The sequence below is a fragment of the Schistocerca piceifrons genome, chromosome 5 (assembly GCF_021461385.2).
Source record: "Schistocerca piceifrons isolate TAMUIC-IGC-003096 chromosome 5, iqSchPice1.1, whole genome shotgun sequence".
Classification (NCBI taxonomy): domain Eukaryota; kingdom Metazoa; phylum Arthropoda; class Insecta; order Orthoptera; family Acrididae; genus Schistocerca; species Schistocerca piceifrons.
Genome location: NC_060142.1, coordinates 701,411,704 through 701,434,850, shown reverse-complemented (window position 1 = coordinate 701,434,850; position 23,147 = coordinate 701,411,704). Strand labels below are relative to the sequence as shown.

The following is a 23,147-nucleotide window of genomic DNA, read 5'->3' as shown; positions in this document are numbered from 1 at the left end:
GCAACATTGCTTTGGTGTTGGTCGGTTGATTTTGGGGAGAGGACCAAACAGCGAAGTCGCCGGTCCCATCCTATTAGGGAAGGATGGGGAAAGAATCAGGCATTTGCCTGAAGTGATTTAGGGAAATCAAGGAAAATTAAAATCAGGATGGCCAGATGCGGGTTTGAACCGTCGTCTTCCCGAATAAGAGTCCAGTGTCCTAACCCCTGCGCCACTTCGCTCGATTGTCTTAGTGTTCTCCCGAAATTACCTTCTCATTTGTCTAATTCGTCCCCTTTAAAAACAGTGTGCAGAGTTCTGTGTGCAAGGAAGTGTAAAACTCAGTCTCGAATCTGGTCAGATTGTACATCTATACTCCGCAAGCCACTTTACGCTATGTGGTGTAGGGTACTTTGTGTACCAGCCTCATTCCCCCGTTTTCCTGTTCCAGTCGCATATGGTTCGCGGGAAGGACGCCTGTTGGTAAGCCTCCGTAGAGGCTCTAATTTCTCTAATTTTATGTTCATAGCATTTTCTAGACATGTACGTTGGAGGAAGCAACATATTGGTTGACTTATCTAGGAAAGTTTGCTCTCGGAATTTTAGCAGTAAAGCACACTCCGATGCGAAACGCCTCTCTTGCACCGTCTTCCACTGGAGACGACCGATCTTCTCCGTGACGCTTCCGCGATTAGTAAACGAACATGTAAAGATACGTGCTGCTCTTCTTTTGATCTGTCCTATTTCATCTCTCAGTTCTATCTGGTGCGGATCCCAGACTGATGAGCAGTATTAAAGTACTGGTCGAACAAGTATTTTGTAAGTTGCTTCCTTTGTTGATGGATTCCCGAGGATTCTCCCAATGAATCTCAATCTGCCACCTGCCTTACCCGCGGTTAATTTTTGTATTATGCTTTAATTTTGTACACTGGACGACAGTGCGGAGCTGTTCTGAATGTCTTCCGGAAATCAAGAAACGCAGCATCAACAACGGTGCTTTTGTCTTACTCGTATGAAGGTTAGATCAAAAACCCGTTTGTAAGTAGTGGGACGGAAATGGCCAACCTGCGAATTTTTGGGCCTCTTTACTTCATTAGTATCCCGATTTAAGAAAGAAAAAAAAATGGTTCAAATGGCTCTGAGCACTATGGGACTTAACTTCTGAGGTCATCAGTCCCCTAGAACTTAGAACTACTTAAACCTAACTAACCTAAGGACATCACTCACATCCATGCCCGAGGCAGGATTCGAACCTGCGACCGTAGCGGACACGCTGTTCCAAACTGAAGCGCTTAGAACCGCACGGCCACACCGGCCGGCTAAGAAAGAAAGCACCGAAAGTTGTGACATAATTTGTCACTATCTTCTATATGAGAAAGCATGTTCTACATTACCTTAGAAGCCGGAGTGGCCGTGCGGTTCTAGGCGCTACAGTCTGGAACCGAGCGACCGCTACGGTCTTAGGTTCGAATCCTGCATCGGGCATGGATGTGTGTGACGTCCTTAGGCTAGTTAGGTTTAATTAGTTCTAAGTTCTAGGTGACTGCTGACCTCAGAAGTTAAGTGGCATAGTGCTCAGAGCCATTTGAACCATCTACACTACCATACATGAAAAAACTACAGGAAATGAATCTAAGAAGGCGAGTATAGTCTCAGAATACAACGGCAGGAATTCAGTCTGACGTTAACAAGCTCGTTAATGATGTGCAACATTTACATCCGTACTAATTTTCACAGAAACTGTATTGGAGTTATGTTGCTCTTGCTATATTTCTCGCCTTTGATAATTAATACAATTTTCAAAACATAAATAAATATTGATGGAGTTCAACATTTTAGAGTTCTTTAATCAAACCCAGACTCGTCTAGTATATATTATAATAGTGAATAGTTTAAAAATTTATTACATTTGTACCATATATTCAGTGTTGAGACATTTTAAATGTTTAACAAAAATTTTGTTATATCGGAATTTGGTTATTCACCGTCAATAAATGGTTAAGGGATGCTGGGCTGTACCAATACAAACACTGCAGCACACCCCCCGGGAACTCACCAAACTTATCACCATTCCACATTTGATATAGGCCAGACGAACGTAATAGTAAACAATCTCTACTACCACCTTTAAACATCAAATGGGATCCAGAATGAGATTTTCACTCTGCAGCGGATGTGTGCGCTGATATGAAACTTCCTTTCGGGAGCGCTAGTTCTGCAGGAGAGCTTCTGTAAAGTTTGGAAGGTAGGAGACGAGATACTGGCAGAAGTAAAGCTGTGAGGACGGGGCGTGAGTCGTGCTTGGGTAGCTCAGATGGTAGAGCACTTGCCCGCGAAAGGCAAAGGTCGCGAGTTCGAGTCTCGGTCCGGCACACAGTTTTAATCTGCCAGGAAGTATCATCAAATGGGATGTTGTACTCTTTAACAGTGCTAATTAATGAATCATCATCATCGCAATTGCACGTTATCCCTAAGATTTGGTGCTGAGCTGCAGCTTCGGTATAAGGGAGAGAGAGAGAGAGACCTTGAGCCTGCTTCCCAGAACAGTTTGCGAGGCTGGGACAGGTACAGCCACCGCTTGGCGTGGGCGGCGGCGCCCGCTGGCGGCCCGTATGGTAATGTACACAGACCCCCGAGCGACCTCGGAGAACCCGAGGCGAGGAGTTTCCTTTCGCGACGAGGTCCTCGCTATTTCCCTTTCGTGGGCGAACACGGTCCATCCACGTGACGCGGTTCACCGCTTCCTGCCTCCCCACCACACCAACACACTCCGCGCAGAAAGAAAACCTCTCCTCATTCCTCTCTTCCTGGAGTTCCCTATCAGTGACGCGTAAGTTCCCGTGTTAGCTGTGGCCAGCGAGCTACGTCATCTTGACCGCGAGGAACTGCCCAAAACGTTCCGAGAATCTGGCTCTCTCATTGGTACCAGATAGAGCTGTGTCATATAGAGGCTACGCTTCTCATTGTTTCGAGGCGTTTATAGCGCAGTAGCGTTTTAGGGTTTACTTCTTGTTTTGACTTAAGTCTTATATTCGTACGTCCACGCTACCAGTGATTTGTCCCAAGTTCGTTTGCAAATTTTGTGGTCGTATCCTTATACTACGGTTTAAACCTGAAAATCAGTATCAAAGTTTTATCAGCCTGCTTCTTATCGCTAACGTTTTGCGCATGCTCAATTCCCTACTTACTCCATATAGCACTGCTACATTTTTAGCGTGTTTCTGTTGAATCTCATTCAGACTCCTCGCATTTCTCCTTTTCCTTTTAGATATAAAGTTAGTTCAAAATGGCTCTGAGCACTATGCGATTTAACTGCTGAGGTCATCAGTCGTCTAGAACTTTGAACTACTTAAACCTAACTAACCTAAGAACATCACACACATCCATGCCCGAGGCAGGATTCGATCCTGCGACCGTAGCGGTCGCTCGGCTCCAGACTGTACCACCTAGAACCGCACGGCTACTCCGGCCGGCATATAAAGTTAGTCTTTGAATTGTACAAAGTGCCAAGCATATCTCATTCATCTTCTTCCTGAAGTCTACATTTTTATCAAATACTTCTTTTGTTTTGGCCTGTATCTGCTATATCTTTCCTATTTCTACTTTTTACTAGTGTTTATTATGCTCATGCCCATCGTCCCCCCCCCCTCCCCCCGCTCTCTTTTCACCAAAAAAAAAAGGTTTATTAGTTTGCATTAACCTACTTGGCTTCAGCTGCAGTGTAAAAAATTTTCTTCATCAAACATCTTCCTCGATTATGGTTTTATGCGTTATTCTCGTTTCCGCTATTCCTCTTTCATTTCCTTGTAAAAGTTTTGGTACATAACCTGTTCATCCTACGTTACAATTATAAACCTTCGCCGGTCGCTGTGACCGAGCGGTTCTAGGCGCTTCAGTCTGGAACCGCGCGGCCGCTACGGTCGCAGGTTCGAATTCTGCCTCAGGCATGGGTGTTTGTGATGTCCTTAGGTTAGTTAGGTTTAAGTAGTTCTAAGTTCTATGGGACTGATGACTTCAGAAGTTAAGTCCCTTAGTGCTCAGAGCCATTTGAACTTTTTTTTTTTTCCTGTAAACCTTCCTTATTGTCAGGGAGAATGGCAACGTCACCCGTCAATCTTTAAAATTTATACAACTTCCTTGTCCGCCTTTGAACTTTACTTGCACTCATCTCCTTCTCAGGTGATAAGTCAAACATCTAGAATAATAAACCGCATCTCTGCTTACGTGTGGTCTATCTGACATACTTTCCCAATAGTTCTGAATGTCATGTTTACCAGTGCATTCTATCGCTACTGAAGTTATTTCAAAGATCTCACTACATTTGACGTCGTCTACTGCTTGCTGAGAGTCCTTGCATACCGTGCAAACATGTGTGAATTCCTCCAGTCTCTTCTGTCAGACCAAATTCTTATATATCCAAAATACTCGAGCAGTGATCAACATTGCATCGCTTCGTCTTCGTAGATGTGCTCCACTTTCGCAGAATCCTCTCAGCAAATTGTAATATTCCATTGGTTCCCATTAAATCTCATTTTACGAATTATATCACGTCACATCAACTTCTAACATTACCGCTAGATCTCTATTAACTGATTCCAGAGGTTTGTCACAAACTTTGCAATGATCTAATTTCAGCCGCACGTTAAAATACTAATTTTGTGATTAAAAACTACTAATCCCTTCTTCTCTCACAAAATACGACCCGCTGCTCACCACAGTAAGTGAAAATTTTTTCAGTTCAGTCCTGCATACCATTACAGTTATCTACCTTGATACTTTGCTGCAAGCGATACCATCGTCAGTGAACAGTGTCAAATTAAATTTCACACAGTGTGGTAGGCGATATACAGGGTGATTCAAAAAGAATACCACAACTTTAGGAATTTAAAACTCTGCAACGACAAAAGGCAGAGCTAAGCACTATGTGTCGGCGAATTAAGGGAGCTATAAAGTTTCATTTAGTTGTACATTTGTTCGCTTGAGGCGCTGTTGACTAGGCGTCAGCGTCAGTTGATGCTAAGATGGCGACCGCTCAACAGAAAGCTTTTTGTGTTATTGAGTACGGCAGAAGTGAATCGACGACATTTGTTCAGCGTGCATTTCGAACGAAGAATGGTGTTAAACCTCCTGATAGGTGGTGTATTAAACGTTGGTATAAACAGTTTACAGAGAATGGGTGTTTGTGCAAAGGGAAAAGTTCTGGACGGCCGAGAACGAGTGATGAAAATGTAGCACGCATCCAGCAAGCTTTTGTTCGCAGCCCAGGAAAATCGACTCGCAGAGCTAGCTCGAACAAGAAGCACAACAATTCATATTTCAGCAGGATGGAGCGCCACCACATTGGCACTTATCTGTCCGTAACTACCTGAACGTCAACTACCCGAGGCGATGGATCGGCGGCCAGGCAGCCCGTGACAGAGCACTTCATCACTGGCCTCCAAGAAGCCCTGATCTTACCCCCTGCGATTTTTTCTTATGGGGTATGTTAAGGATATGGTGTTTCGGCCACCTCTCCCAGCCACCATTGATGATTTGAAACGAGAAATAACAGCAGCTATCCAAACTGTTACGCCTGATATGCTACAGAGAGTGTGGAACGAGTTGGAGTATGGGGTTGATATTGCTCGAGTGTCTGGAGGGGGCCATATTGAACATCTCTGAACTTGTTTTTGAGTGAAAAAAAAACCTTTTTAAATACTCTTTGTAATGATGTATAACAGAAGGTTATATTATGTTTCTTTCATTAAATACACATTTTTAAAGTTGTGGTATTCTTTTTGAATCACCCTGTACAATAGGAACATCAGAAACTGTAGTAGATTTTCTTGTGACAATCGCGAGATTATTGTTGACTTCTGATGAACAGTCGTCGTCTAGAATAGATACCACGTCCTGTGCGCAAAATTTCTTTTTACACAGCGTATGATTGAGAAGACACTGCATAGAAAGACCACGGCGTGGCGGACAGTTCGCATTAGCCCCTATGTAAGAAATATGACAAAGTTGCAAACGAGACATACGTTTGCAAGATATTTTAGAAAATTATGAGGTCAAAACCTGTATCAGATGCAAACATTTCTGGACTCACTTTTGCAGAGCTCGTAAGATGATACGAAGCCACAATAAGCGCTCTTGTGTTTCCTTCAGCACAGTGTATGGCTCAAATGGCTCTGAGCACTATGGGACTTAACATCTGAGGTCATCAGTCCCCTAGAACTTAGAACTACTTAAACCTAACTATCCTAAGGACATCACACACATCCATGCCCGAGGCAGGATTAGAACCTGCGACCGTAGCAGCAGCGCGGTTCCGGACTGAAGCGCCTAGAACCGCTCGACCACAGCGGCCGGCTTCAGCACAGTGTAAACAGTGTTTCACTTTCGAGAGCGGCGGATGCTGTCCATCAGCTCCAAGTCCGTTAGTACTGCAACAAGACCTCGTCGAGCTGTGCTCACGTCGATGATACACACGAGGACCTCAAAATAAAATGCACTGGTCTTGCTTATTTTCGCGAACCGGCCGAGCGCTTTGAAGCTAGTTTTACGCTGTCTGCGTTTGTGTTCCTTCAGCATAGCGTACGAACTAACTGCTGGTTACCTTGGCCTGACTCACGCCGATATTGTGACTCATCTGAGTTTCAGAAACATTGTGGTGCTGAAACCACTGTTCCTGTAGTCTAAATGTGTGTCAACATTTGTTTACGAGCTTGGTTAAAGTTTCTGTGAGGTAAAAACAAGAAGGCAAGAAGCGCGGAGGAACAGATGCGGCTTACTTGAAAGACATCCTCTTTGACAAACTTCGGGAAGGTTTTCTTTTTATTGAGTGCCACCGACGGCATGGAGGGACAGAAAAAATGTTCCTTAATGAATATGTAATAGTGTACGTTACTGCACTGAAGTGCTTTTGACAGGTAGCATTAGTATGCCACGTTCTGAAGGTACAGAGCCACTGGCAAACGAAGCGTTACAGAAATTTGATGAAGCTAATCCATTCTGTAATAATCTAAATGATTACAAGGAAGGTATTGGCAGCTTCTGCAGACTAAAGTGAGGTTGTAAACAGCCTTGTGATACCACAGAAATGTTGCTGAGACACTCAGAAATGTACAGGTAATCAGAACCAGTGCAGTTAAAAAAAATCTCTTTCATTTATTTTGTTTTTCGTCTTTCTGGGAACCTTTTTAAAAGTAAAATCGTTTGATGCCCTTTCATATGGGTAACCAAATACCTAACCAGAAATATTTGCTTTTACACACTTTTCCTTCGCGAAATTTTTGTGTTACGTGTATGTTTAACGGGAAGTGAAACACGCATCTGGTACTTATTTTAATAGCACCAGTGAGGCAACAGAATTTGAAGTCAACAACCTACCGACGATTCAGTGTTACCAATGTCAATTTTTTGTACAACAGCGAAGAGAACTGTGATTAAACTTGGGTTGTTACTGCACTTTTCGGTCCGTATGTATCCTCCTCGTCTGCCAAATACTGTTGAGGGAAGAATTCTTCTAGCATTAGGCCTGAAAAGAACTAGCTTCAAGTCAAAGAAAAGCCCACAGAAAGATTGCTTAGTATGTGACAGTTTTGTTCCCGGTCAGCGTCGAGGGGCTAAAAGAAATCAAAGACTATCAGGGTTTAACGCTTCGTCAACGTACATATCATTGGACACGGAATACAAGCTCGAATGGGGAAGCAGGTCGACCGTGTTCTTTTCAAACGCGTTTCCCTCATTGCGTTTAGGTAAACTGTAGAAAATATAAACCTGCATGGCCGGGCGGAGATTTGAACCGCCTAACTCGCCAATACGAATCCAGCGTCTTATCGCGACGCCACCTTGCTCCGTCACGAGAGTTTAATGGCGTTCAAAAAAAAAAAAGTCCCTAAGCTTACACACAACTTAACCTAAATGTCCTAAGGACAAAAACACACACATACCTGAGGGAGGACTCGAACCTCCGCCGGGACCAGCCGCACAGTCCATGACTGCAGCGCCTTAGACTGCTCGGCTAATCCGGCGAGGCAACTGCGTTCAATAGCTTCCGGTTAGAAGAAAGAATGCAAGAAAATCGTTGCTAATTGTATAAATTACTTCTATTAGGAGCTATAGAATTTTTGTTCAAAGACGCGTCGAAGCAATTACCACAACCTGATTCATACATAGGAGTTGTGTTCAAAAAAATTTAGCAACTTTGTTAAAAAAAAAATTTCTACGCTTACCTTTTACTTATTGTGCATGGTCTCCTTCGAAATACTTTCCTCCACATATGATACACCGCTTCCAACGGCGTTTCCACTTCCGGAAGCTGTCATGGTACACCCGTTGCTAGATCGCGCGAAGCGCCGTCTGCGAATTTTATTTTATCTCGTCTATCTTTGCAAATCTTCGTCCTTTCAACGGGGTTTTCAACTTTGGAAATAAAAATATGTCCGCGGGGGCCAGAGCTGGGGAGTACAGTGGATGAGACAGCACAGTGATTTCGTTTCTTGTGCAATAGTCACGCTCGAACAGAGATGAATGTGCGGGTGCGTTATTGTGATGCAACAGCCACGAATTGTCCGCCACAGTTCAGGCCGCACCATCTCACATTTTCTCGCAGGCGTCGCAACACGTCCATATTGCACCATCGATTAACAGTTTGTCCGCGTGGCACGAATTCATCATGGTCTGATACTTTGAAGTCGAAGGAAACTATCAGCATGGCTTTGACATTTGACCTGACCTGACGAGATTTTTTTTTGGCCTTGGAGGACCTTTCCCGACCCGGTGTCAAGACTGAACCTCGGTCTCAACATCATAAACGTAGATCCACGTCTCATCACCAGTTATGATTCTCTTAAGGAACACCTCGTAGTCATTTGCGCGATCCAAAAGCTCTTCATGGATTGCGAGGCAAATGTCCTTCTGGTGTTGATTCATTAGCCGTGGGACGAACGTGGCGGCAACACGACGCATTCCAAGATGCTGTGTCAGGATTTCATGACATGATCCAACTGAAATGTTACACTTAGCTGCAATCTCTCAGACAGTCAGTCTTCGACTGGAACGGACAATTTCGTTAACGTCCCTGACGTGAGCGTAGGGCGTCCTGAACGAGTGTCATCTGTAACTTCCGTCCGGCCATTTTTAAACCGTGTGAACCATCCGTTAACACCAAGTACGGCTTAAGCACTCGTCACCGTAGGGTTACTGAGTCATTTGGTGTGCCTCTGTAAAGGTTTTCTGGGGATTTCAAGCAAAATTTAATGCAGACGCGTTGCTCCTCCAACTCTGCCATCTTAAAATTCGCAAACTATGCGACACAACGTTGTACTCAATAAGGCACTGAACAATGACTAGCAGACATACAACAACGAAACTTGAAGCAGTTACACATTAAACACAGACGTGCGCAGGGATGCCAAGCGCGTTTCGCTCCAGAGCACGATTGGTGCGGAATTTAGAACGTTCCGAAATTTTTTGAGGAGACCTCGTACTAAGTAAGGTCAACAGCAATAAAATTAGAACAATCACCGGACGTTCCGAAACCTGGCCCCCTTCCGAATTTCTGGGAGGCGCGCTGGCCCCGGATCGAATCCGCTCGGTGGATTAACGAAGAGGGCCGTTGTGCCAGTCAGCCTGAATGTGGTTTTTAGGTCGTTTCCCACATCTGACTATGTGAATACCCGTCTGGGACCCACGTCCCGCCTCAGACGATTCGCAATAATTCAGAGAAAAACGTCCTCACGCTTTCGCGCAGACAGACGGGGAACACAAATTCCGCACCGAGCGAGGTGGCGCAGTTGTTAGCTCACTGGACTCGAATTCGGGGGGACGACCATCCTGATTTAGGTTTTACGTGATTTCCCTAAATCGCTTTAGGCAAATGCTGGGATGGTTCCTTTGAAAGGGCATGGCCGACTTCCTTCCCCATCCTTCCCTAATCCAATAAGATTGATGATCTCGCTGTTTGGTCTCTTCCACCAAATCAACCCAACAAATTCCGCCCCAGGAGGAAAAAAGACGGTGACAGAAGGGCAACTGGCCAGTTTCTGCTACTAACATTGCCAAATCCAGATTAACGTTCCGATCCCGTGTAGTTACGGAACGACATCAGAAGAAAGGAGGAAACACAGAACGTGCTGAAACAACTCTCTGCCTCCGAGCAGGTCTCGGAAGGTCCAACGGTACCTACCGACCGCAGTGCAATCCTCTGCCGATGCGCGTCACTCGATGCGGATATGGAGTGCGTTGTGTTCAGTACACCACATTCCGCCCGTTGTCAATTTTCGTGACCAGAGCCGCTACTTCTCAGTTAAGTAGCTCCTTAATTGGCCTCACAAGGGCTGAGTGCACGCCGCTTGCCAACAGCACTCGGCAAACCCGGACGGTCACCCATTCAACTGCTGGCCAAGCTTAACAGCGCTTAACTTCGGTGACATCTACATCTATACTCTGCAAATCACTGTGACGTGTATCGCAAAGGGTGCGTCCCAGTGTGCCAGTCATTAGGGTTTCTTCCTGTTCCATTCCCCGCCGGTCGTTATGGCCGAGCGGTTCCAGGCGCTTCAGTCCGGAACCGCGCTGCTGCTACGGTCGGAGGTTCGAATCCTGCCTCGGGCGTGGATGTATGTGATGTCCTTAGGTTCGTTAGGTTTAAGTAGTTCTAAGTCTAGGGGACTGATGACCTCAGATGTTAAGTCCCATAGGGCTCAGAGCCATTTGAACCATTTTTTGTTCCATTCACGTACGGAGTGCGGGAAGAATAATTGTTTGAATGCCTCTGTGTGTGCATTAGTTATTCTAATCTTATCCTCGCTCTCCCTATGTGAGCAATACGTATGGGATTGTAGTATATTCCTAGAGTAATCCTATAAAACCGGCTCTTAAAACTTTGTTAATAGACTTTCTGGGGATAGTTTGTCTGTCTTCAAGAGTCTGCCATTTCAGTTCCTTTAGTATCTCTGTGACACTCTGCCACGGATTAAACAAACATGTGACCATTCGTGCTGGCCATCTCTGTACTCGTTCAATATCCCCTGTTAGCCCTATTTGGAACGAGTCCAACACACTTGAGCAATATTCTAGAACCGGTCGCACGAGTGATTTGCAAGAAATCTCCTTTCTAGACTGATTGCACTTGCGCAGTATTCTACCAATAAACGATTACTCGTTGATATTTTGGTCATTGGATACTACGTCTTTTTTTTAGATTTGTGAAGTCCAAAATTTTACATTTCTGACCATTTAGACCAAGTCGCCAGTCTGTGCACCAGGTTGAAGTCTTATCAAGCTCTGACTGAACATCTATGCAGCTTCTTTTTGATAGTACTTCATTATAGATAACTGCATCATCTGCATTTGCATCATCTGCAAAAAGCCTGATTTTACTGTTACTATTAATAGTGTCTGCAAGGTCATTAACATACAAGAAGAACAGCAAGGGTCCCAATACACTTCGCTGGGGCACACCCTAAGTTACTTCTACATCTGACGATGACTCTCCAGCCGGCCGGGGCGGCCGAGCGGTTCTAGGCGCTACAGTCTGGAACCGCGCGACCGCTACGGTCCTAGGTTCGAATCCTGCCTCGGGCATAGATGTGTGTGATGTCCTTAGGTTGGTTAGGTTTAAGTAGTTCTAAGTTCTAGGGGACTGATGACCTCAGAACTTAAGCCCATAGTGCTCAGAGCCATTTGAACCATTTTGATGACTCTCCATCCAAGATAACATGCTGCGTCCTCCTCTGACGGGAACCGGTGGTACCTCTGCGCCAAGACCGTTGATCACTGAAACATCTAGGCAACAACGTTTTTTTTCTGCTTTTCGTGAGATGCACTAGTGAAACAAATGTGAAACATGTGCCAAATGCCTTGGATTGGTAACACAATAGAAGTCTGGAGCAGCGTGTAGATAACACGGCGCAAGCTAATTTGGAACTACGATTCGAATTGTCTGTAGTAGACGGGAAGTGAAACGGCAACGCGAAACAAGTGTATGTGTAGGGCTTCTGAAATCTGTCTGTGGACTTCCTATCAAGTGATGACACGATCGAGGGGAGCTTTGACAGCTGTTCTATTCTTGGCTCTGACTGTCAGAAGGGACGCAGCGTGTGGTAGGAAGACCCGAACAGTTGGTGTTCCGCAGAACGGCCTCGGCCGGTGATAAGGGCTTTCCGCCAACGCGCGACACGACTTTCCTCTTTCGCTGAGGTCGGCGCCAGTGGACGCTGGGCGTGCGGCAGAGACGGACGCACGAAATCTGCGCTTTCAGACTCGCACTGCGCCGCCGCTGCCTCGCAGCGCTCTTTTCTGTATTCTCACTGTTGTGCAATAGCGTGGCTATGGCAACCAAACTTTTGCGTAAGTACACACGAATAGTTCCTACCTGTATCTTGTAAGTATTAACTGGGTGAACGATGCCTCTTACTCACAAGGGAACCTCCCCATCGCACCCCCCTCAGATTTAGTTATAAGTTGGCACAGTGGATAGGCCTTGAAAAACTGAACACAGATCAATCGAGAAAACAGGAAGAAGTTGCGTGGAACTATGAAAAAACTAAGCAAAATATACAATTGAGTAGTCCATGTGCAAGATAGGCAACATCAAGGATAATGTGAGGTGAGGGAGCCGTGGTCCCATGGTTAGCGTGAGCTACTGTGGAACGAGAGGTTCTTGGTTCAAATCTTACCTAGAGTGAAAAATTTACTTTCTTTATTTTTGCAAAGTTATGATCTGTCCGTTCGTTCACTGACGTCTCTGTTCACTGTAATAAGTTTAGTGTCTGTGTTTTGCGACCGCACCGCACAACCGTGCGATTAGTAGCCGAAAGGACGTGCCTGTCCAATGGAAACCGAAAACATTTGATTGCAAGGTCATAGGTCAACCGATTCCTCCACAGGAAAACACGTCTGATATATTCTATACGACACTGGTGACGGCATGTGCGTCACATGACAGGAATATGTTGTCGACCCACCTAACTTCTACACTTGGTGAATGGGTAAAAAGATTCTTCTACCTTGCCCAATTTAGGTTTTCTTGTGAATGTGATAATTACTCCCAAAAAAGTGTGAAAACATAAGAGTTTGTCACATAAACGGCAACAAATGAATGCAACAGTTTCGCAGTCGCACAGTTTTGTCTGTGCTCTGTCAAAACATATGTTTTTAACGTTTTCAAATTTTTCCGTGCGTAGACCGTCAAATCCCGCATATGTCCAAGCAAAACTGAACATGTCCTGGAATTTTGGAGAGTGAAGTTGATTATATGTGAGTGACTTTGATAATTGTCTGAAAATAAAAAATTAAAACTTTCTCCCGAGGGAAGACTTGAACCGAGGACCTATCGGTCCGCAGCTGCACTCGCTAACCACGGGACCACGGCGCTCGTGGGTTTACACGTACCTGGTTGTTACCTATCTTACACATGGACTACTCAGTTTGTATATTTTGCTTATTTTTTCATAGTTCCACACAACTTCTTCCTGTTTTCTCGATTGATCTGTGTTCAGTTTTTCAAGGCCTATCCACTGTGGCAACTTATAACTAAATCTGAGGGGGGTGCGATGGGGAGGTTCCCTTGTCAGTACAACCATCTTGCACATCTCTCTCTCTGTCTCTGTCTCTATCTCTATCTCTTTACGCATTTTAGTACTTTCTGCATTTCAATAGTTAACAACTCCCCACATAGCGTCACTGATCTTCTGTGGCCTCAAAGAACACGAGTATATTAAAGACGACTGAGAGTTCTTCTGACGTAAGAAATTGTGACTTCTACATCTACATCCATACTCCGCAAGCCACCTGGCGGTGTGTGGCGGAGGGTACCCTGAGTACCTCTATCGGTTCTCTCTTCTATTCCAGTCTCGAATTGCTCGTGGAAAGAAAGATTGTCAGTATGCCTCTGTGTGGGCTCTAATCTCTCTTATTTTATCCTCATGGTCTCTTCGCGAGATATACGTAGCAGAGAGCAATATACTGCTTGACTCCTCGGTGAAGGTATGTTCTCGAAACTTTAGCAAAAGCCCGTACCGAGCTACTGAGCATCTCTCTTGCAGAGTGTTCCACTGGAGTTCATCTGTCATCTCCGTAACGCTTTCGCGATTACTAAATAATCCTGTAACGAAGCGCGCTGCTCTCCGTTGGATCTTCTCTCTCTCTTCTATCAACCCTATCTGGTACGGATCCGACACTGGTGAGCAGTATTCGATCAGTGGGCGAACAAGCGTACTGTAACCTACTTCCTTTATTTTCGTATTGCATTTCCTTGGGATTCTTCCAATGAATCTCAGTCTGGCATCTGCTTTACTGGCGATTAAATTTATACGGTCATTCCATTTTAAATCACTCCTAATGCCTACTCCCAGATAATTTATGGAATTAACTACTTCCAGTTGCTGACCTAAGTAAGTGTAAGACTGTAGTTCAAAATGTTCTGCATTCGAGCCCCATTTACTCGTAAGGCAATTTTTTTCGTCACCTAACGTGATTTTCTTCTTTTCTGATTTTCTGCGTCCAAGAGTAAAGTTACACAATACTTCGGCTACAAGCTAGACTGTAAGTCAGTCTACAACTGAGTAGTTGAACTGGTTCCTATCGGCCTACAGCATTGATAATCGGTGTATTCTTCACATAGTAAGTATGTGAGAATAGAGGCACTCGTATTGTTAACCTTCCCCAGTTCGAGTAAACACGCAAATGGAATGCGTAACCCTATCACTTTTTACTTTAACAATTCAAGCTATATTCTTCGTTACAGTTATATTTTTTTCTTTTGAAGCTTCACTATAGAAAAAAAGGAAAACGACACACCACGAAGTAATTATTAGAATGGGACGGAAATCGGTTGATGTAATTTACAAAAAAAAATGTTCAAATGTGTGCGAAATCTTATGGGACTTAACTGCTAAGGTCATCAGTCCCTAAGCATACACACTACATAACCTAAATTATCCTAAGGACAAACACACACCCATGCCCGAGGGAGGACTCGAACCTCCGCCGGGATAAGCCGCACAGTCCATGACTGCAGCGCCTTAGGCTGCTCGGCTAATCCCACGCGGCTGTAATTTACATGTACAGACAGAAAAAGGATTACGATATAAGGAAATTGGATGGTTTGTTCAAGAGAAAGATCTTCACGAAGTGAGCAAATCAATAACACGCTGATCCACCTCTAGCCCCTTCTGAATCAGTTATTCGGCTTGGCATTGATTGATAGAGTTGTGGGATGTCCTGAGGGGTAAATGGTTCAAATGGCTCTAAGCACTATGGGACTTAACATCTGAGGTCATCAGTCGCCTAGAACTTAGAACTACTTAAACCTGACTAACCTAAGGACATCACACACATCCATGCCCGAGGCAGGATTCGAACCTGCGACCGTAGCGGTCGCACGGTTCCAGACTGAGGCGCCTAGAACCGCACGGCCACTGCGGCCGGCTGTCCGGCGACAGTCAGGCTGGTACCCCACCGGTGCTGGGCGTATCCAAACAGATCTTCGGCCTGTAATCGCATTGACTGGAGTAGAACTGTCTCCAGTGATGAGTCTCGCTCGGAACTGGGACCCGATGACCAGTAAAGACGTGTCTAGAGACACTCTAGACGGCAGTGGAATCCCTACATGACTGTCGCCTGCCTTGTGGCCCGACAACCAGGAGCGATGCTCTCGGGTTCCGTTCCTTTTCATAGCGTGACCCATTTGATTGTTATCCTCCGCACCATTATAGCACAGCGATACGTCGACGATATTCAAGAGCCCGTTTTGTTGCCCTTCATGGCAAGCCATTCTGGGCTCACATTTCAGCAAGATAATGCCCGCCCGCACAGGGCGAGAGTTTCTGCTGCTTGCCTTTGTGCTTGCCGAACCCAGTGTTGGTCGGCAAGGTCACCAGCCTCTCCCAGAATGAGAACTTTTGCAGCCTTCTGGCCGAGTACTCTTCGGAATTTGACGATCTAACGCGCCAGTTGGGCAGAATTTTGCATGACATCCCTCAACCAGGCATCCAGCAACAGTATGAATCAATGCGAAGCCGAATGACTGCTTGCTTAAGGCCGAGAGGTGGACCAAGGCGTCATTGACTTGTTCAATGTGTGGAGCTATTTCCCTTGAACTTTTTCTGAAATGGCAATCAAAATGTTCAAATGTGTGTTAATTCCTAAGGGACCAAACTGTAGAGGTCATCGGCCCCTACACTTACACACTACTTAAACTAAGTTCTGCTAAGAAAAATGCGCGCGCACGCACGCACGCACACACACACACACACACAAACACACACACACACACACACACACACACACACACACACACACATGCCCGAGGGAGGACTCGAACCTCCGGCGGGAGCGGCCGCGCAATCCGTGACATGACGCCTCAAACCGCGCGCCCACTCCGCGAAGTAAATTGTAATCATTTGTTTGTTTTTTAGAGTGTATTAGAGCACATTATTGATAAGGAAATAAATCCGGCATTCGTGATGTATCCGTTATGTGTCAAAGAGTGTACCGTTTTTGAACGACTAAATTATTTTCCTCTTAAACTCAATTATATTGCACGCAAATTGAAAGCAACTGCTCGTTAACACTTTAGCGCGCAATTTTGAAGTTTCAAGATTAGAACTGATAATTATTTGCTGTTTCACACAAAACTCCTTATCATTGAAGGTTAGTTACTCATGTGCCATTTGAACATGGATGTTAAAATCTGATGTCAAAGGTCTGACGGAAACTCAACTTAATTTCGAATTCGAAGCAAAAATGATGTATTCTGGAGTATGCTATATTTAAATTACTGTCTAACTTAATACCCTTTTGATTCATTCAGTATAGAATACCATATATTTTTGCTTCATTGTGACGTTGATTTGCCGTAGTTACTCAGTGAATATCGCGAACTTCTTACTGTCTCTCTCTGGGACATCTAGGTCATTAGAGATATATAGCCGAAACTCAGTTGCGATATTCGGCTTGCATATTACTATCGAATAATTCTGGTATTCATCAACAGTGATCTGGGGAAAGCATAGAAAATCGAATTAGGAGTGGCCGGAAAGATGTTCGAAATGTATTCGTCTCCAACATGGGTGCAATGTCTTAACCTCTGGGTCACTTTGCACAGGGAGAAAAAAGCTGACATTTCTGGCAGCGTAAGGAAAGAATCGGAAGTTTAAGACATTCTTTGTTACGCCACGATCTGGTTTATTTCAAAAAATACGTTATACTAATTACGGCACAATGCTACAAATACGTTGGTAAATAAACAATTAATTAAGATTGTGCTGCATCGTTTTTTTTCCGTTTCAGTGCTAGTAAATCCAAGGCATAGCGAATTATTTAGTATTGTTATTGCAGGAATAATTGCCTAAAAACTTTTCACAAGCTTGCTGATCGACTTTCTGTTGTGATTTTCCTGGACAGTGTAAATCAAGCTCGAATTCAGAATAAAACAAGTAAAAAAGTAGACCAGTGGTCAGTTCCTTCAAATACGAGTACCAGGAAAACTGAGTGAAAAAGGCCTTGAGAGGTTACGGAGAAGCAATCCGAGTGGCCGAGTTGTCGGCTGCGGCCCGGGGAAAATGCCCGCCTGACCTTGCACACGCGAGGGGCCAAGGTGAGTGTTAGCCCGCCGTGGGCTGCGGGCCCCGCTGTCGTTGCGTCATTATTTGCGTTTCGCTGAGCAAACGGAGCGCGCGAATTTGCAGCCGCACCGACGGCTCCATTTTAAGAGGAGCGCTCTCGGCCTTGTTCGTCCGCTAAAGTGGGCGGCAAATACTTGTGCGCTTTCCGTTTTCGGATCAACATGCCGTGGAAATGAAAATTAAAACACACACACAGACACACACACACACACACACACACACACACACAGAGGGGAAGAGAGAGAGAGAGAGAGAGAGAGAGACGAAGACAGACGGAACGACAGAGGAAAAACAAACTGTTTACATTTCCGCCCTGTTTGTTTGCCCTCCACAGTTCTGTCGCAGTAACTGGTACTCGAGAGGGATACGTCGCTTTTAGGAATGGGCTGCACCACAGCACTACACATTGACACTCTTTTTTTATTCCAAAACATGTGCACAAAAAACTGGCTACTAACGCTTCCACACAGCTTGTCGTATGGGTGCACTGTTTTAACACGTTTGTATTAGGTCGCTTCCTTGCCTGTTACCTCGGTACAAATGCCGCAGTTGTTTTTAAACTAACTTCACGATGAGCTAGATATTTGGAACTTTCAGGATAGCTCAGAACGATGCAGTATTAACTTTTTTCGTGTCTGGTATGTGGCGGGGGGTAGATACTTCGTTTTTCTACCCGTCTGTTCGGTGCAAATTTTACAGTTGATTTTAAACTAACTTCTCGATGAGCTAGAGACTTGAAACTTTTAGGCCGGCTGCAGTGGCCGTGCGGTTCTAGGCTCTACAGTCTGGAACCGTGCGACCGCTACGGTTCAAATGGTTCAAATGGCTGTTGGCACTATGGGACTCAACATCTTGGGTCATAAGACCCCTAGAACTTAGAACTACTTAAACCTAACTAACCTAAGGACATCACACACACACATGCCCGAGGCACGATTCGAACCTGTGACCGTAGCAGTCGCGCGGTTCCGGACTGCAGCGCCAGAACCGCACGGCCACCGCGGCCGGCACCGCTACGGTCGCAGGTTCGAATCCTGCCTCGGCCATGGATGTGTGTGATGTCCTTAGGTTAGTTAGGTTTAATTAGTTCTAAGTTCTAGGCGACTGATGACCTCAGAAGTTAAGTCGCATAGTGCTCAGGGCCATTTGAACCATTTTTTTGAAACTTTTAACACAACCGGGTACTGGATGAGAATGCAATATTTACCCGCTTTCTTGTTTTAGCGGAGGATATTTTGTGTACCATTGCTGTTTCCCCCTTTTCATGTTACAGATGCGAATATTTCGCGGTGTATGTGGGGCAAGTTGTCTGATTGCTACCAACAGCAGAGCACAGATGATGGGCACGAAGCGCATAGGTAGATACACGATCGGTGCCTGAGTTAAGACTTTGTTTACATTTGATGCGTTAAACCAGAACCTCGTGGTACATTTTCTCGTACCGGCAACCAGTTGTTTACAGCACTAACATCTTAATAGGTGAACAAGTTTTACACATGTCACGTCGAAGGATGTTTCCAATAATACAGAAAAAGTATGTAGCTCCATTAGAAAAAGATCGCTCGCATAATCTGGCGCCGGCCGCGGTGGTCTCGCGGTTCTAGCAGCTCAGTCCGGAACCGCGCGACTGCTACGGTCGCAGGTTCGAATCCTGCCTCGGACATGGGTGTGTGTGATGTCTTCAGGTTAGTTAGGTTTAAGTAGTTCTAAGTTCTAGGGGACTGATGACCTTAGAAGTTAAGTCCCATAGTGCTCAGAGCCATTTGCACCATTTTTTTTTTTGTCATCGGCTTTACGTCGTCGTCGTATCTGATACGCATCGGTATTTTATGTTTTGCGTGTATTTTGACATAGTAACGCTAAATTTAAAAACAGAGATAATGATGGGCAATGGTCCGATCTATTCGTTTACAAACTGTTGTTGTTGTTGTTGTTGTTGTTGTGGTCTTCAGTCCTGAGACTGGTTTGATGCAGCTCTCCATGCTACTCTATCCTGTGCAAGCTTCTTCATCTCCCAATACCTACTGCAACCTACATCCTTCTGAATCTGCTTAGTGTATTCATCTCTTGGTCTCCCTCTACGATTTTTACCCTCCACTCTGCCCTCCAATACTTAATTGGTGATCCCTTGATGCCTCAGAACATGTCCCACCAACCGAACCCTTCTTCTAGTCAGGTTGTCCCACAAGCTTCTCTTCTCCCCAATCCTATTCAATACCTCCTCATTTGCTATTTGATCTACCCATCTAATCTTCAGCATTCTTCTGTAGCACCTCATTTCGAAAGTTTCTATTCTCTTCTTGTCCAAACTATTTATCGTCCATGTTTCACTTCCATATATGGGTACATTCCACACAAATACTTTCAGAGACGACTTCCTGACACTTAAATCTATACTCAATGTTAACATAGAAAGTTAAAAAAGTCGCGATGTAGGCAGAACAACAGAGCACAATGTATCAATAAATGATCACTGTCTCTTAATCTGACTTTGTTTTTTATACGCACTGACCGTCCAAAACGTTCCGACACTGTTTTCCTCCTTTTTTTTTTTCGAGAGGCATTAGCGATGTGACTAAGGTGGCAGCTTGAACTAACAACTGTAAACAACTTATGTGTGCTCGACCAGTCAGCTGTGAGCAGGCAGCGTTAAGCAGCGGACAAACGGTCGATGTGTGTCAACGTTGTTGCGTCAGAAAACGCAGTTGTGCAACATTCAAGTGTGCAAAACATAAACCCAGAATATTTTCAAGAAGAGAAAAGCGTGTGCAACGTTTGTGCCGCACACCTTGACTCCCGAACGAAAACGACGACACGTGCACGTCTTCCTCGACTTGATAGAGGTGCAGAACGCAGATAATTCTTTTCCGAAAAAAAAGAAACCTCGTGGGTGAATATACTGGATGTTATCACTGCGAGTCTACCACAAGACGAAAAAGTGTAGAAATTCACATGAAGAGTCATCGCTTTGACGACTTAGCCAACGTTCAATCCACTGTGACTCGTGAGTTGAACAACTTCCCAAAGAAGGACTGTTTTTTACAACTTCATGTGGTTGTATAAACGTTGTGCGCGTTGCATTCACCATCTTACGTATGTCTATTTTTAATTAAACCAGCCTCGAAACTTTTGTGCCCGATTGGAGTTCAAAAATGGTTCAAATGGCTCTGAGCGCTATGGGACTTAACTGCTGTGGTCATCAGTCCCCTAGAACTTAGAACTAGTTAAACCTAACTAACCTAAGGACATCACACACATCCATGCCCGAGGCAGGATTCCAACCTGGGACCGTAGCGGTCGCGCGGTTCCAGGCTGTAGGGCCTAGAACCGCTCGGCCACTCCGGCCGGCCCGATTGGTGTACCTGTGTTCGCAGCTAGGCATCTTGTTAAGGCATTAACGAGGCCCAAAGGAGGCGAAGTGTCAGAGTGCTCAAAAGTGCGCGTGCGTACTCAGGGATAATCCGCTACGTTTCCTCCAGCGAGTCATGTGCGATACTCTTCCGATCCTTGCCCAACTGAAGAAGGAAGCTTGGGTTCCACTTCCTGTCGACATCGAGGTCATTAGAGAGGGAGCACAAGCTCGGATTGTGTCAAGAATGGTGAAGGAAATCGGCCGCGCCCTTTCTAAGGGCCCATCCCGGCATTTGCTTGGAACGATTTAGGGTAATCACCGAAAACATAAATGTGGATGGCCGGACACGGGTTAGAACCGTCGTCATCCCGAATGCGAGTCCAGTGTTCTAACCACTGCACCACTTCGCTCGGTGTGCCGAACTGACTCCGTGCTAAGGCTCTGATGGCTTTGAAGTTTGGAAATTTGTGGTAAGGCCTGTGGAACCAAACTGCTGAAGCCATCGGCCCGTTGGCTTACACACTAATTAATCTAACTTAACCTAACTTACGATAAGGACAGCACACACACACCCATGCCCGAGGGAGGAGTCGAACCTCTGACGGGGGGAGCCGCGCGTACCATGACAAGACTCAGGCTGCACGGCTCCCCGGCGCGGCTAATGGCTTTGACGTCGACCGTCCATCACATATCTACATCTACATCTACATCCATTCTCCGCAAGCAACCTGACGGTGTGTGGCGGAGGGTGCCCTGAGTACCTCTATCGGTTCTCCCTACGATTCCAGTCTCGTATTGTTCGTGGAAAGAAGGATTGTCGGTATGCCTCTGTGTGGGCTCTGATCTCTCTGATTTTATCCTCATGGTCTCTTCGCGAGATATATGTAGGAGAGAGTAATATACTGCTTGACTCCTCGGTGAAGGTATGTTCTAGAAACTTCAACAAAAGCCCGTACCGAGCTACTGAGCGTCTCTCCTGCAGAGTCTTCCACTGGAGTTTATCTATCATCTCCGTAACGCTTTCGCGATTGCTAAATGATCCTGTAACGAAGCGCGCTGCTCTTCGTTGGATCTTCTCTCTCTCTTCTATCAACCCTATCTGGTACGGATCCCACACTGCTGAGCAGTATTCAAGCAGTGGGCGAACAAGCGTACTGTAACCTACCTGCTTTGTTTTCGGATTGCATTTCCTTAGGATACTTCCAATGAATCTCAGTCTGGCATCTGCTTTACCGACGATCAACTTCATATGATCATTCCATTTTAAATCACACCTAATGCGTACTCCCAGATAATTTATGGAATTAACTGCTTCCAGTTGCTGACCTGCTATATTGTAGCTAAATGATATGGGATCTTTCCTTCTATGCATTCGCAGCACATTACATTTGTCTACATTGAGATTCAATTGCCATTCCCTGCACAATGCGTCATTTCGTTGCAGATCCTCCTGCATTTCAGTACAATTTTCCATTGTTACAACCTCTCTATATGCCACAGGATCACCCGCAAAAAGCCTCAGTGAACTTCTGATGTCATCCACAAGGTCATTTACGTATATTGTGAATAGCAACGGTCCTACGACACTCCCCTGAGGCACACCTGAAATCACTCTCACTTCGGAAGACTTCTCTCCATTGAGAATGACATGCTGCGTTCTGTTATGCAGGAACTCTTCAATCCAATCACACAATTGGTCTGATAGTCCATATGCCCTTACTTTGTCCATTAAACGACTGTGGGGAACTGTATCGAACGCCTTGCGGAAGTCAAGAAACACGGCATCTACCTGGGAACCCGTGTCTATAGACCTCTGAGTCTCGTGGGGGAATAGCGCGAGCTGGTTTTCACACGATCGTCTTTTTAGAAACCCATGCTGATTCCTACAGAGTAGTTTTCTAATCTCCAGAAAAGGCATTACACTCGAACATAATACGTGTTCCAAAATTCTACAACTGATCGACGTTAGAGACATAGGTCTATAGTTCTACAGATCTGTTCGACGTCCCTTCTTGAAAACGGAGATGACCTGTGCCCTTTTCCAATCCTTTGGAACGCTACGCTCTTCTAGAGACCTACGGTACACCGCTGCAAGAAGGGGGGGGGGGGGGGCCAAGTTCCTTTGCTTACTCTGTGTAAAATCGAACTTGTATCCCATCAGGTGCAGCGGCCTTTCCTCTTTTGAGCGATTTTAATTGTTT

At 45.3% G+C, this 23,147-nt stretch overlaps 1 protein-coding gene across 1 annotated transcript in view; it reads left to right on the top strand.

Moving 5' to 3' along the window:
• The window catches only part of LOC124799210 (tensin-1), a 524,781-nt gene that overhangs the window by 330,790 nt on the left and 170,844 nt on the right, over positions 1 to 23,147 (top strand). The gene's annotated exons all lie outside the window — the stretch shown is intronic.